Genomic DNA, 13,392 nt, shown 5'->3' with positions numbered 1-13,392 from the left:
CAAAAGCTCTTGTTATGAGTCAATGAATGTTACCAGTGGCATTTTCTCTATTGTTTTTTCATTTGACAGTTTTCCCTTTTAGGGATGACTTCTCACTGAGACATCAGCCCTTACATTATTATCAAATTGTTAAATGGTTGAGGACATAGTAGACCAATTATGAAAGTGAAAGAGCTATTTTGTTAAGCAGGAAAAATTTGCAAAAAAATCTTAGACTGTTTCCATGGTCTTTGAGACTGCATTAGTGGTTACTATATTAATCTTGGAAAACATTAAAGTATTGTTACTAAACTAACATCTTTAGAATGCAGTACATTTCCTCTAGAAATGAAAATTTTCTCCCAAAATATCATAATTTTTCTTCTTTAGCTTTTTCTTCAGACAGCAAGCAAACAAACTACATTGCAGTAATTGGAAAAGAAGAAATCCAAATACTCCATTTCTGCATCCTGAAGAAATATAAGCCAAAATTCCTCAAACTTCATCCTGTGGCAGAGTTTGCCAAGAAAATGCAACACAATGAGGGTTGCAAGATGGGAACCCATAGCTCAGGAAAAATCAGAAAGGTAAGTTCATTTGCTTCAGACTACCAGAAAGTCTTTGGGGTTGTTTTTGGTTTGTTTGTTTTATTTTTTTTTAATTTATTTTTTAAGAGCCTGGTAGTAATAGACTCCCTGATATATTTGATTTGCAAGAGTAAAAGCTCTTGTACTGTGATAGTAAGTTCCTCATTACTAAAATGAATTTGCCTCAAACCCATTAAAATAAGAAAGAAAGGGTGGGGGTGACAAGAGGCAGGCATTCGATCAATTAGGCAGAGAGAAGGCATTGAACTATTAACCAGTAGTCAAGCAATTTTGCTACTTTTACTAATTTCAAGGGCACATTGTCACAACTAGTCTCAGCTTTTACCACCTGCAAGGTAGACTGGACACTTAATCTCCATTCTGGCCTGTACAGAATAAACTAACAGACTACACATTAAATTGCATAATTATGTGCCAAGAGAATTGTGCAAACCTGCTGTAATGTTGGTTTCTTGGAGGATGATAGGGAATGGTGTCTGATTTTGCAGATGCACTGGAATCAGCTGGGCTGATAACACCAGCCAAGGGTCTGGCTGTATGTATGAAGAATACATCTGACTTTGACTTCTGTGAGGGCAGATGTCTCCTTATTCACTCTCACAAGGACTAAAGTTTGTATTATAGTTCTAATAATAGAAGTGAAAGGGAAGATATCACCAGTACTCTTGATAATAACTGTTCTGTTCACATATTGGGTCAAGTTAATTTCTGAGATAATTCTAGCTGAAGCTGTTCAGCCTACAACAGGCATTAATTTAATCCATTAGATTTGTCCATTACTTGCTGTCTTGGGACATTCTTACATTCAGACTGACCAGCATGAGATGTAACACACACTGTTAGGAGAATAGCTGCTAGTAACAATGACTTCAGTGAAGTGAAAACACATGCTAACTGAATTCCAAAGCATGCAAGAAAATACGCTGGCAATTGCAGCAAATAAAACACCACAGTAACTGTGCTACTGGCATCCTGCAATGGCTAGGAATATAAAGAAAAATTATAGATGCCATCCCTGAAGAGGAAATCTAAAGAACAATCCAACTACCTCCATAATGTCATTTTACATCAAAAGCACACAAAAATATCAGGGAAGTAGCACCAGGTACCTCATGTCACCATTTTTTCTCTCAGGCATTGAGAAAAACACTTATAAAGCTCAGGTCATCCATCTGATGAAAGGTCAGAGAGAACTCTGCTCTGAAGGATGGGTGAGGCTTTGAACAAGGCACATGTGTACTACGGAAACCATGAGGCAAAAGGATAAAATGGCACTAAATTTTTTCTCTAATTGTCATATTCCACCCTAAACTGAAACTTTAATAAACAATTCTTAAAGAACTCCAAGCTATGCTAGAAAGACAAGCACATGGTAAAATAATTTTGCCCATAAATATCTCTCCTAGGCTTTAAATAAAGCTCGGAAACTTGGTTGACCTGGTCACCAGTAGCAAATTTACTTTAGGTCATTGGTGCTGGCAATCACATCAGCCAAATTTCCGAGCTTTAATTATTGATTTAATTCAGGTCATTTTTGTTGAAACTTTCAAACTATTGGTGCCAGTTTTTTAACATTTTTGTCAAACTTTATAGAAGTAGCTACAAACTACTGGTTTATTCTCACAAATGCTATCAGAACAGGAACAGTAATTGCTAGTAGTGATTATCAGAAAGAGTAAGAACATAGAACTCTAGACTCGGGGCACAGCACTGGAAAAGTAAAAAAAAAGTTTTTATTATCTGCTCTGAGAATTTGTAAAATATGTAAATTTAAAGCAGCTGGAGATGTAGTATCTGTTCTTTCATCTTTGGTACCTGAAAATGGAATCAGCTTTCCCATTAAAAAATGGAAAAATCCAACATATTATATTTCAGCCCTGTTTTGAAAGCACAGACATTTAACCTGTGCTGATTTAGTCTGCTAACCCTTTCCTTGTGGGCATTTGCTCAGCACTTGCACTTGAGTACAAAAGTGCTTATTATATTCTATCACATTTCTAGTACTTGTATTAAAGTACTTTTTTCTCAAATACAGTAGCATCTATTGTCCTTTTGATCAGAGACATTTGCACGGCATGACCCACTTAGGCCTGCAGCTAATACTGTCAAGTATTTTATTTTTTCAACTCTCCAGGGTAAGCAGTTACAGAAGGGCAAGGCTGCCTATACCTCGAAACACTTGCCATGATACTGCAGAACCACCATCTCTCAAGACACTAGGCTGAAGAAAGCAGCAGTAAACATGCAGCATGAAACTGCTCAGAATTGACTGAAAAGCAGTTAAGAAAACATTTCCATCTGTCCTCTCCCTGACACTTGGATTATTGCTAAAGCTTAGAATTCTGAGACTCAGACTTTGCAATCAGTAGCACTATACAGGCTGCACCAGCTCAGCACTTTAACACATCTCCAGTCTTGCCAAGGGAATGCCATCTAGGGCTAAATATCTCTCAGATTTCTTTAAGGTATGTATGAACAGTGAGACAGTGAAAGAGTGAAATAACTTCCAAAAAGGATTCCATTTCGTTTGTCGAGACAGACATAAAATAGCCAGAGCCATATCATGTCACGTTAGTCGTTCCAAAGCCTATTCCCAGAAACGTTGCCACTAGATTGCAAGACTGCTCAGCTTTGTTAGATCTTGGCCAACTTAATGCTATCATGAAAATCTGTCAGCAGGACAAAGTAAATGCAGTACCAATACTCTGATGTCCCATCCCAGAGCTGCAAGGCCATTCACCGCTGTGCTTTCTTAGTTTCCAGTACTTTGGTGACACCAAATCTTCCTGAAAAGCTGCTTCTGGCCAACACAAAGAACCAAGATGATACAATGGATGGCTTCTTGGTGCACAAAGGAAACCTGATGGTAAGAGCAGTGTTTTGGTGTTATTTTTAATGCAATAATTCCTCTGTTCCAGTGTGCTGGTTCTCATTGCTTCTGAGAAAATAATGGAAGTGCTTTAGGATCAAGACTCCATTCAAGAAAAGTGGCAAGAGTAGAGTTGCTTCAGTCAAGGTGGCCTAACACTGCCTTCCTTTTCTCCTTTTTATTATCCCACTGTTCTCTGCAAGTGCAAAGTTCACTTTTCTTATAAATTACTTCCTCTGGCTCTGGGAGCTGTTTGACTCCCAGGACTTGCTCCTGATCTCTGCTAAGTTGTGTTTGCTGCCTCTGCTTCAGAAGAAAGTGCCTGGAAGCTTGCCCCATCCTTTTACCAGCGGATCTAAGAGGAGATACTGCTCCTTCATGCAAACCTTCCTTCTTTTATTCTGTAATAAGAGTTTCACACAGGAACTCCTAGGGAAACAGCTTAGACAAGACATGTTCTACAGTATCCCTGGCAAATTATTATAGATTGACTATTTAAAATTAATGATTTATATGTGCAAACTTAGATAGAGATTTTTTAAAGAGGTCTTTTGGTATTAGTTATGCAATAAAATCAAAGACTGCTATTAGTCAATGAAGAAAGCAAAACCCATTACGTAGTTTCTAATTATATTCTATTTAAACAGATCATGATGACAAAATCAGAGGGTCAGTTTCTATCTAATCAAGTAAATAAAAATACCCCCTTCCTAAACACAGGAAAACAGTATTTTGTCAGCACAAATATGTCAAAAATAGATGAAAACTTTAGACCTTATTGACTAATATCCATGTTTGTATATCCATTTTTCAGTAGTGATTTCAGACAGTATTTCCAAGAGTAGTGAAATTTTTAAATATATTTTCACCTTGTACCTGTAGCTTTATTTTCCTTTTAGGATGAAAAACAGGAGAAATGTTTTCAAGTGACTAAATAGTTCCTGTGAAACAGCACAAATTGCAAAAATCTTCCAGAGTTTTTCAAGAGAAGAACTAAGTAGGTCAGTACTTACACTTTTCTGAAAATTTGATTTTCTGAAAAAACAGTAGAACAATTGCTCTGTATAAAGGGACAGCATAAGGCAGGCTGAAATTGCATAGAAATAATGAAAGACAAAAATATTGTCAAGATTTTGGTGGGTGTCTGACAGCTATCATTCCAAACCATTAAATGAGCATCCACTTTGAGAAAGAAGGAGGAACATTTCCTATAGGAAATAGCTTATTCTGAAGCAGCAATATATTTTGTTTGCATTGTTAAAACCCCACCCAGGGACTCCTACTTGAAGGCTGCATTGCAAAGGGATGCTTGAGGCATTTATTTCCAACAGTTGCAGTTCCATACTTGCTAAAATGTCGAAATATCTGAAAGCACAGAAGTTATTAAGCCAGATATGGGTGACAGCAGGAAAGGAAGTCAAAATTTGTTGAGAAGTATGTGCTACCTGTATCCTGTCTCAAACCAGCAGTGTAGCAGCTGATCATGGAGTCTCATCACATAGAAATTTAAAGCCAGTCGTCTGGAAAGACTAGGGGGGAAAAAAATTAAGGCACTATTTGTTGTAGCTAGAAGATAATAAGCAACTTATCAGTGATGGACAGTTTCTCGTCAGCATTTAGACAGAAGAATTCTTCCAATTTTACATGTTATCAAAAAGTGCATGGAGATATTGCTACAATCCTTGAAAAAGGATTTATGAGCAATAAAAAACTAATTTATCTTAAAAAAAAAATCCAAACAAACCCTCACCTTTTATTGCTGCATTGAGTTAATATTGTGCAAGTTCGAGCTGCAATTCACAGAGAGTGATCCGATCCCTGCCCATGGCAAGGGGGTTGGACTAAATGACCTTTAAAGGTCCCTCCCAACACAAACTATTTTATCATTGTGTGATAAACAACAATTCTGGTTTTTTTCTGTACAGAGATGTTTTAAAAGTTTTCAAATATACTTGCAGCTAAGCTTTTGCTTTTTCATTTTTTCACCATTTGGGGTTTTTTTCTTTCTTTTTCAAGTATGAAGATGTATTTCCTAAAATCTTTTCAGCCAGCAGGTTGTACATTGCCCAAAGTTGTCTCCATATGTCTTATTGCTCTGGCTTTGTAGCATCTGGCTTTACAACCATTTCAAAGGTAGCAGAAATAGGTGTTGTGAAAAACCTCAGGTAATTAAAGGAATAGCAAAGAAAGTTCATTTTAAAAAGTCCCATTGCACATCAAATAACAACAGCAACAAATGTAGGACAATTTCTCCTGCTGAATCTGAAAATTATGTTACTATTTCTGCACTGGAAAGTCCCAACATTCTTGGATTAGAGCTGTTGTTTTTTTTGAAAAGTCTAAACAAGCTAACCTGTATTTTAAAAGATCCTACAAATCTTGGCATTTTGTTATACCCCTACTCTTGTCTCTAAGTTTTCCTTCTGACCTATGAATTGTCAGCATCTTTCCTTGAGCTTGATTGTCAGTGCAGTAGCATCCTAAATAATCTGACTAAATTTTCTCCCCAGTGCTCCTGTATTTATGAAGCTGGATTCAAGAAAAGGCTAACATGAACAAGAATGATATGGCAATGTATGTGTTTATGCTCAAAACTGTAATTAATGCTTCCCACCCCTCCTCTTTCCCCCTGCAGGCATGCTGCTGCCAACCAGTATGTTAAACACTAAACTTCACACCTCCTTCTTTTCTTGACTAGACTCGACATTACATTTCTCCAGGCATCTGTAATTAGATTTCCAGACAAACACGAAATTGCCATTCCTAATTCACTCTCTGAGTCGGGTGGGATTTCAAAAGCAAGATGGAAAGTCTCCATCCAGTAGGTGTTCTCCCAGAATTCCCACACCACAAAACCCAGGCCTCTGCAAGATGCTGTGTTAACATCATCCTTTTGAAATTGTACATTTGAGGCTCCCAGCTCTGAGAAGCTCAGGGTTTTTTGCTGTGCTTCCCCTGGCCAGTAGCAGACAGGTTATTTAAGCAAACAGTCTTCCCTCAGTCTGTGCCAAGAGCTGTAGGCAGCAAGGGCATGGGATCAGAAGCAGTCCGTTTTATTCCAGGCATATTCTATTTTCCTCCTTCAGGCAAGAGTCACAAACAATGCCGGACCTCATTTACCCATTAAAATATTCCAGTAGAGCTATTATACCTGTTTCTGGTTACATATTGTAACATATTGCCTTCTAGGAAGGATACAATCAAATGGCAACAGTCTCACAAGGAAAAGGGTCACCTTGATCCCAAACCAGTCCACAACCAGACCATTAGGCATATTACTCAGAGGCCCAGGAATTCAGCTGAGGGCTCACACTGTACTCTGCATCTGGAGCTATAGTATTAACAGAAATGACAACCAACTGATTTTTAATAGGAAGGTGGGACACTGTGGTTTCTACTGAAAGGAAGGATGTAATTTAACTCTGTAGGGTTCTAGGCTGTGGATTTGAACAGAGAGAGATGTTGGGAAGGCCAGAATCTTAAAATTCCCAGTTAGTACCTCAACATATGTCCATGCCCAAGAAACCGAAACCAGGTGTCGCGGGTTCGGTTTGTAACCGGGCAGAAACACCAATTTAGTGTAGTGGTTTGGTCCAAAATACTCATTACTGTTTATCTGCTGTGAGATAAGAATTAGGAGAAATGCAAAACAGGCACCAAACTTGAAAGAATATAAAGAAGTTTATTAACAGACCTAAAAGAAGAAAAAAAAATTATACCACCTTCAGAACTCTCCTCCTCCCCCCACCTTCCTCCCTTCTCCCACTGACAATGTAAAAAGACAACCCTTGAGATGTTCAGTCTGTTTACCACTTCCATAATAACCTTGTTCAGTCCATTTAGAAAGAGAAGTCTCTTCTTGCTCATGCTATGAAAACATTATCACAACGAGCCAGCCGCCCACTTCCAAATATTGTTCAGTCCATTTAGGAAGAGGAGTCTCTTTGCCTGCGTGTGAGTCCTTTCCCCCGACTTGCAGCTTTTCCCGCAACTGCTTTCGAGGGTCCACTCTTGAAGTTTTTTGGGGTACAATTTTAAGGTTGAGCCGTTCAGAAACAAAAACAGAGGCCCTTCTCCTTCCCTGGGAGCAAAGGGTCTTCCTCATCTTCATCGTTAGGACTATCTCTGGGAGCATCTCTAGGAACTGAGGTTTTCTCCTTTCCCATTTGGAGCAAAAGTCCTCATCTGGTCCATCTCTCCCTGTTCAAACTTCTCATGAAATTACAGCTGTGTCAGCATCTGCCTATCTCAGCGCAGGTGCTTTTGCTCACGAGTTGAACACTCCACCCCCCATATCTTCATGAAATGACAACAGGATACTCTGATATATCATAGCTTCACAACAGAATTTCAGCTTTAAGCATCTCCTCTCTCTTCCCTCAGGTTTTCAGCTCTTCACAGCAATAAAAGGGTTAATCTCACCTCGGCCTTGCAGCTTTGCAGCTGGAATGTTGAATTTTTCTTATGGCAGTGGAGAGGGGGAAGAGCCGAGCCGCTCCGGCTGCCCACGGCAAGGCAGTGGGGGGGGTTCCATGGCTGGAACAGGTCCATGGCTTCAGGATGGCCGTGGCCCGGCCCGGCCTGGCCCAAGCAGGGCCTGGCCGGGCCCACTGGGCCCTGCTCGGGCCCTGCAGCCACCTGTCCCAGCGCCGGAAACGAGAGAGAGCTTGGAGGGGGAGTTTGCCTATTCTTAAGTGTGGATCACAGAGGTGATCACAACTTTAAGTGGCTAAGAGAATTGTCCATATTCAAACTGGCCAGCTGATAGGTTCTATCAGTTCCCAGAGGAAACTGTAAGCACCCCTTAGCAAGGACGTCCCTTCCGGGACTATGCTTGCTAACCTATGACACCAGGAAAAGACATAGATACGAAAAGCTCCTCTGATTTGCAGAGGTTATCCAAACATGGACAGCCCTATTTATACTTAGAGAATCAAAGAGAAGTTATTAGCTGAAAGTTGAATAAGACTGGGTATCTGCACAGAATTTAGGTACACTTGTTGCAACCAAACAGCTTCAGATCTTTGAGGACACCTTTGCTCTGTGCTCCCAAAAAAAGCACAGTTCAGAAGAAATTATAAATGCTTTAATACAATTTCTTTGAACCATTCAGCTGCAAGTTAGAAAGGTCTTGTAGCATCTAGTAAAATCCCTGTAAAAAAGGGTTTTGGAGAGGAATGTTTCTGATCCTTTATTCTACTATTTGTATTAGAAGTCAAAAGGAGAAGAAAAAAACTTCTCCTCTAGCTTGTATTGAAGGAGCTGCCTTTGTAGTAGTGACAGTGAATTTTTTACAGAAAACGTGTTTACAGTCAGTGGAATTTCTCCACGTCAACATTCATCCAGAAGAGAGAACAGGTGAAGCCACATACAAGCTATGCATATGGAAAGGGTTGTGGTAGGCCTGCTTTTACTTATGTTCATTTATAAATCCTAGATTTAAGCCATTTCCATGTCCTCAGTATTTCTCTTGGTAACCAAGGAGGTTCCCCATGAGAGGCAGAGATGCAGAGAATTCTACTTTTAGTTTCCTAGCTTGTTATAATGTCTGTACAGGTGCACTGCATTATCATGCTGCATTGCATGGTCCTCACTGTTCTTGGCTGTCACATCATTAATTGGAATTTAGGGTACTTAACACCTTGAAATACCTGTTTTTCAAAGTATCAATTCTCTTAATGAGTCTGTTTGAAAGACTACACACAATCTGTGTCACCTCAGAATTACACTCTAAAAACCTCAGTTAAATATTCTATTAAATAAGACTGCTTCTGGGCACACTCCACATTAAGAAACAGAAAGAGAAGGGACACTGCAATAAATTTCACGAAAACATACTTCAGGGAGGATTACCCACATTAAACATTTACTGTCCAGTTCTCTGTCCACTTGCATCCCTTGGCTGCAGCTGTTTTACACTCCAGTGTTCTGTGGACTGAACTCCAACTAGATAATGTTCAATTTTTTGCTGCAAACTGTGACAAGTCCTTTGACTCTGTCCTTTAACTGTCAAGCTGTCCTTCATGCACATTCTCATTTCTTTTTAGAAACAGAGGAAAAAAACCATCTAACCATCTATCTGAAAAATTATTCTGAGGGCTGGGTAAAAAATGCCAGAGGTTTCCTAGGCTGGCCAAAACCCCCAAATCTTACAATATACACAAGACAGAGATAGTGATCCATCTTCACATTTTGATTTTGAAGTTTTAAGCAATAAAACATGTTTATAAAACTAGTATGGTTCAAACTGTTCTATTACTTATTGAGTTCAGGCAAACTTAACAGATAGGTATCTATCAAACTGACATCATATTGTAGGATTTTCTTCCCTGCCTGCTTTTTTACAATCCCCAATTCACCTTTATTCCTTCCTTTCATTTGTAATCCTGAAATGTCCTTTTCATTTGCCTCTGAGTTGTACTGAGAATTATTTAAACCTCATCTTAGTTTCTATCTGTCTTTAACTTTCTCAGCTGATTTTCACTTCAATGTGCCTAAAAGCACGTTCTTGTCTCCTGATTCCAGGAAAGGCTTCTGCAATCCCAACTGTCATTTGAAGGCACTTAGTTGTGCAAGATACCAACAGCACCTACAAGTACACTGAGAAACTGCTGCAGTCACAAAGTCGTTCCTCATGAGCCTTTGCTAGGCAAATTTTTCTTAAATGTGCTCCCTTTGGCAGTTAGTGATCTTAAAGGCCTTTTCCAAGCTAAATTTTTCTATGACTACTCACAGGGTCTACTGCAGAGACACATTTTCTTTATTACTGTAAGTTAAGAGAAAACACTCAGTGTTGCAACGTGAAAGATCTACTGGGAAGAGGCACTGTAGTAAGATGAGTTTTTCTGTGAAGAAAACATAGAATTACAATTCATATTTAGAATAAATATTGGATGAAAAACTAGTAACCCAAGAGTCTGTGAAGAAAAATTTATTGAAATGGAAATTCCTACAGAACTAAGAGAAAACACAGAATAAGTAGAAGGAACTAAGCCTGTTTAAGGACAGGGTTGGAAGCACAGGGGAGTGATCCATCTGGGTTTTAATGCTTTTGTCCTGCTGCAGCTGCACAGGCAAGCACAGAAAGGATATTCACATTGTTAGTCCTGGACAGCTGACTTAGGGGTAACTCTGACTCATAATTTTCACCCTGCCAGATTCCTACATAGTGCAGGGATACCACTGCAGAAGGATAAGGACACAGATGAACGCTTAGCTTGGGTTTTAATAGACAGAATTTATGAGGACAACTCCCTGTGGAAAGACTATGGAGCAATGATACTTCAGCCCGCCTTCACAATCCAACAGGAGTGATGCAGCTGTGCCAGCTTCCCAGACAGATAAAGTGAGCCCAGGGAGAGCTATGGAATAATTGTGTCTGGTACATGAGTCAGCCCACTTAGCGCAGGATCCGCATTGGTGCCACGCAGCCACATTCCTGAGCCTTCCCTGCCTATCTGTCAAAGGTAATAGGCACCCCCTTTGCACAACAGCCACAACACTACTGCCCAGTGCACCCCTCCTCCTTCAGCCCTTTTCAGCCTTATTTTCAGGCAGATAAAAAGGAAGGCATAATAATTTCATACTAGGACTAAAGGTATGGAACTTATGAGATGCTCTTCTCATTATCCACCCGTTCCATTTTACTTTCAGGTGACAAAATTTCAAAGTATTCCTATTACCTCAGTAGTCAAGAATAGTTTCTTCTAGTGGTCATCCAAATTATCTTGGTTGTCATATGCAATCTATAAAAAGGAGAGCTATAGGTCCTACTTTAAAAATGATGTGATCTAATAATGGGATCATTGTCTGTCAGCATTGGGTGAATTTCTGGTGACCAAATAGATGGAAGAGTGTGCACTGAGATATCCACTGAAACTACTGGTGGAGCATACAGAATGGAGTCTTCTCATCTGGTCACTCCTGTGTAAACTGGTACTGTCCTGCATCCTGCCCCTTTCACCATTTGATGCTGCAACTTGGACCAGAAAAGTCCATGGCCCTGCCAAGGTTCTGCTACTTCAGGGTAAGGAAGTCTCTCCTAAGATTTTCTGCATACCAGCTAACCCCGCACAGTCCAAAAATCTATATTTGCGCAGACAAATTATTCCTGTAGCTTCAATTTTATACAGAACAAAAAGCAGTAACCCATTTTCCCGTGATTTTCAGGAAGTTACTTAGGAAAAACCAGATGGGAAAAATTTCAGGTGCAGAGAAAGGATACACCCTGCATTCAGGCCTGCAATGATGAAAAATTCTTGTTACCCCCACTCAGTTACTTCTGCTAGTGGGAAGGCTTCATGTTCTTGAAGAAAATCATAGCTTAAGTGAAAGCAGAGTAGCACAAAGGACACTTCACAGTTCTGTGAGAGCAAACAGCAAAGTCCTTTCAGTAATAGAGGAAGATGCAAGAAACTTAACCCATCACAGCTGATATACACAAGCTACAAACACAGGGCTAAGCTCATAATTTCCAAAGAGGAAATTCATTAATTGTGTGAAGCTGAGAAGAAGCCAGACACATGGCAATACTTGCAAGACTGAGGGTTTTCGGCATCTTATATTAGGAAAGCAAGAGTTGTTGTTGTGTCTATTTAGAGAAACAGAACTTTTTTGTAAAAACGGGTCTGAGGGAGCAAAAGTCTGAAGTGGAGCATCTGAGGGAGCTGGGCTTGTTCAGTCTGGAGAAAAGGAGGCTCAGGGGCGACCTTATCACTCTCTACAATTCCCTGAAAGGAGGTTATGTCTGGGTGGAGGTTGCTCTCTTCTCCCACCTAATAAGCAAAATAAGTGGAAAGCGGCTCAAGTTGCACCAGGAAAGATTTAGACTCGATGTTAGGAATTTTTTTTTCACTAAAAATGTGGTCAAGCATTGGAACAGGCTGCCCGGGGAAGTGGTTAAATCACCATCCCTGTAGGTATTTGAAAGATGTGTTGATGTGGCACCTGGGGACCTGGTTTAGTGGTGGATTGGCAGTGTTGGATTAATGGTTGGACTCAATGCTTTAAAGACCTTTTCCAACCTAAATGATTCCATGATTCTATGAAACTCTTGTCCAGATCTAACGGTGAGTTATGACCCTAACGGCAAGGTTTAGAGAAGTTGGTAAAGCTGAGCAGAAGCTGCCTGTTACACCTTTGTGGTGTGTAATAAACACACAAATTCTTATCATAATAGGACTGTAAGGTCTAGCAAACTTTTATTCAGAAATGGTATTGGTTTAGACAGACTTCTTGAGAAGGAGGATGGACTAGGTGACTGTAGCGGGTTCAGTTTGTAACCGGGCAGAAACACCAATTTAGTGTAGTGGTTTGGTCCAAAATACTCATTACTATTTACCTTCTGTAAGATAAGAATTAGGAGAAAAACAAAGTAGGCACTAAACTTGAAAGAATAAAAAGAAGTTTATTAAGACCTAAAAGAGGGAAAAAGAAAAAAATAAAATCATACCACACCTTCAGAACTCTTCTCCTCCCCCCACCTTTCTCCCTTCTCCCACTGACAATGTAAAAAGACAACCCTTGAGATGTTCAGTCTGTTTACCACTGCCATAATAGCCTTGTTCAGTTCATTTAGGAAGAGGAGTCTCTCTTGCTCATGCTATGGAGAAACTATCACAACGAGACAGCCGCCCAGGTCGGTTCTCTGCTTGCATCATGTGAAAGTCCCTCCCCACGACTTGCAGCTTTTCCCACAACTGCTTTTGAAGGTCCAATCTTGAGCTACTGGAGTACCATTTTAAGGTTGAGCCGTTCAGAAACAAAAGTTCTCTTCACCCATCTCTGGAAGCATTTCATCTCTAAGAATAGAGGCCCTTCTCCTTCCCTGGGAGCAAAGAGTCCTCCTCATCTTCATCGTTAGGACTATCTCTGGGAGCACCTCTAGGAACTGAGGTCTTCTCCTTTCCATTTGAAGCAAAAGTCCTCATCGCTTCC

At 39.9% G+C, this 13,392-nt stretch overlaps 1 long non-coding RNA gene across 1 annotated transcript; it reads left to right on the top strand.

Annotated features, from left to right (window-relative positions):
• Positions 1-379: 379 nt before the first annotated feature.
• On the top strand, positions 380-4,451 carry LOC116443917. The gene is made up of 3 exons (XR_004240105.1): positions 380-566; positions 3,344-3,453; positions 4,356-4,451. It is a non-coding gene; the product is annotated as an uncharacterized LOC116443917 (long non-coding RNA).
• Positions 4,452-13,392: the final 8,941 nt, after the last annotated feature.

Source organism: Corvus moneduloides, chromosome 5 (assembly GCF_009650955.1).
Source record: "Corvus moneduloides isolate bCorMon1 chromosome 5, bCorMon1.pri, whole genome shotgun sequence".
In the NCBI taxonomy this organism is placed as follows: Eukaryota; Metazoa; Chordata; class Aves; order Passeriformes; family Corvidae; genus Corvus; species Corvus moneduloides.
The sequence above is the reverse complement of the archived record's forward strand: the minus strand, read 5'-3'. Positions and strand labels throughout refer to the sequence as shown.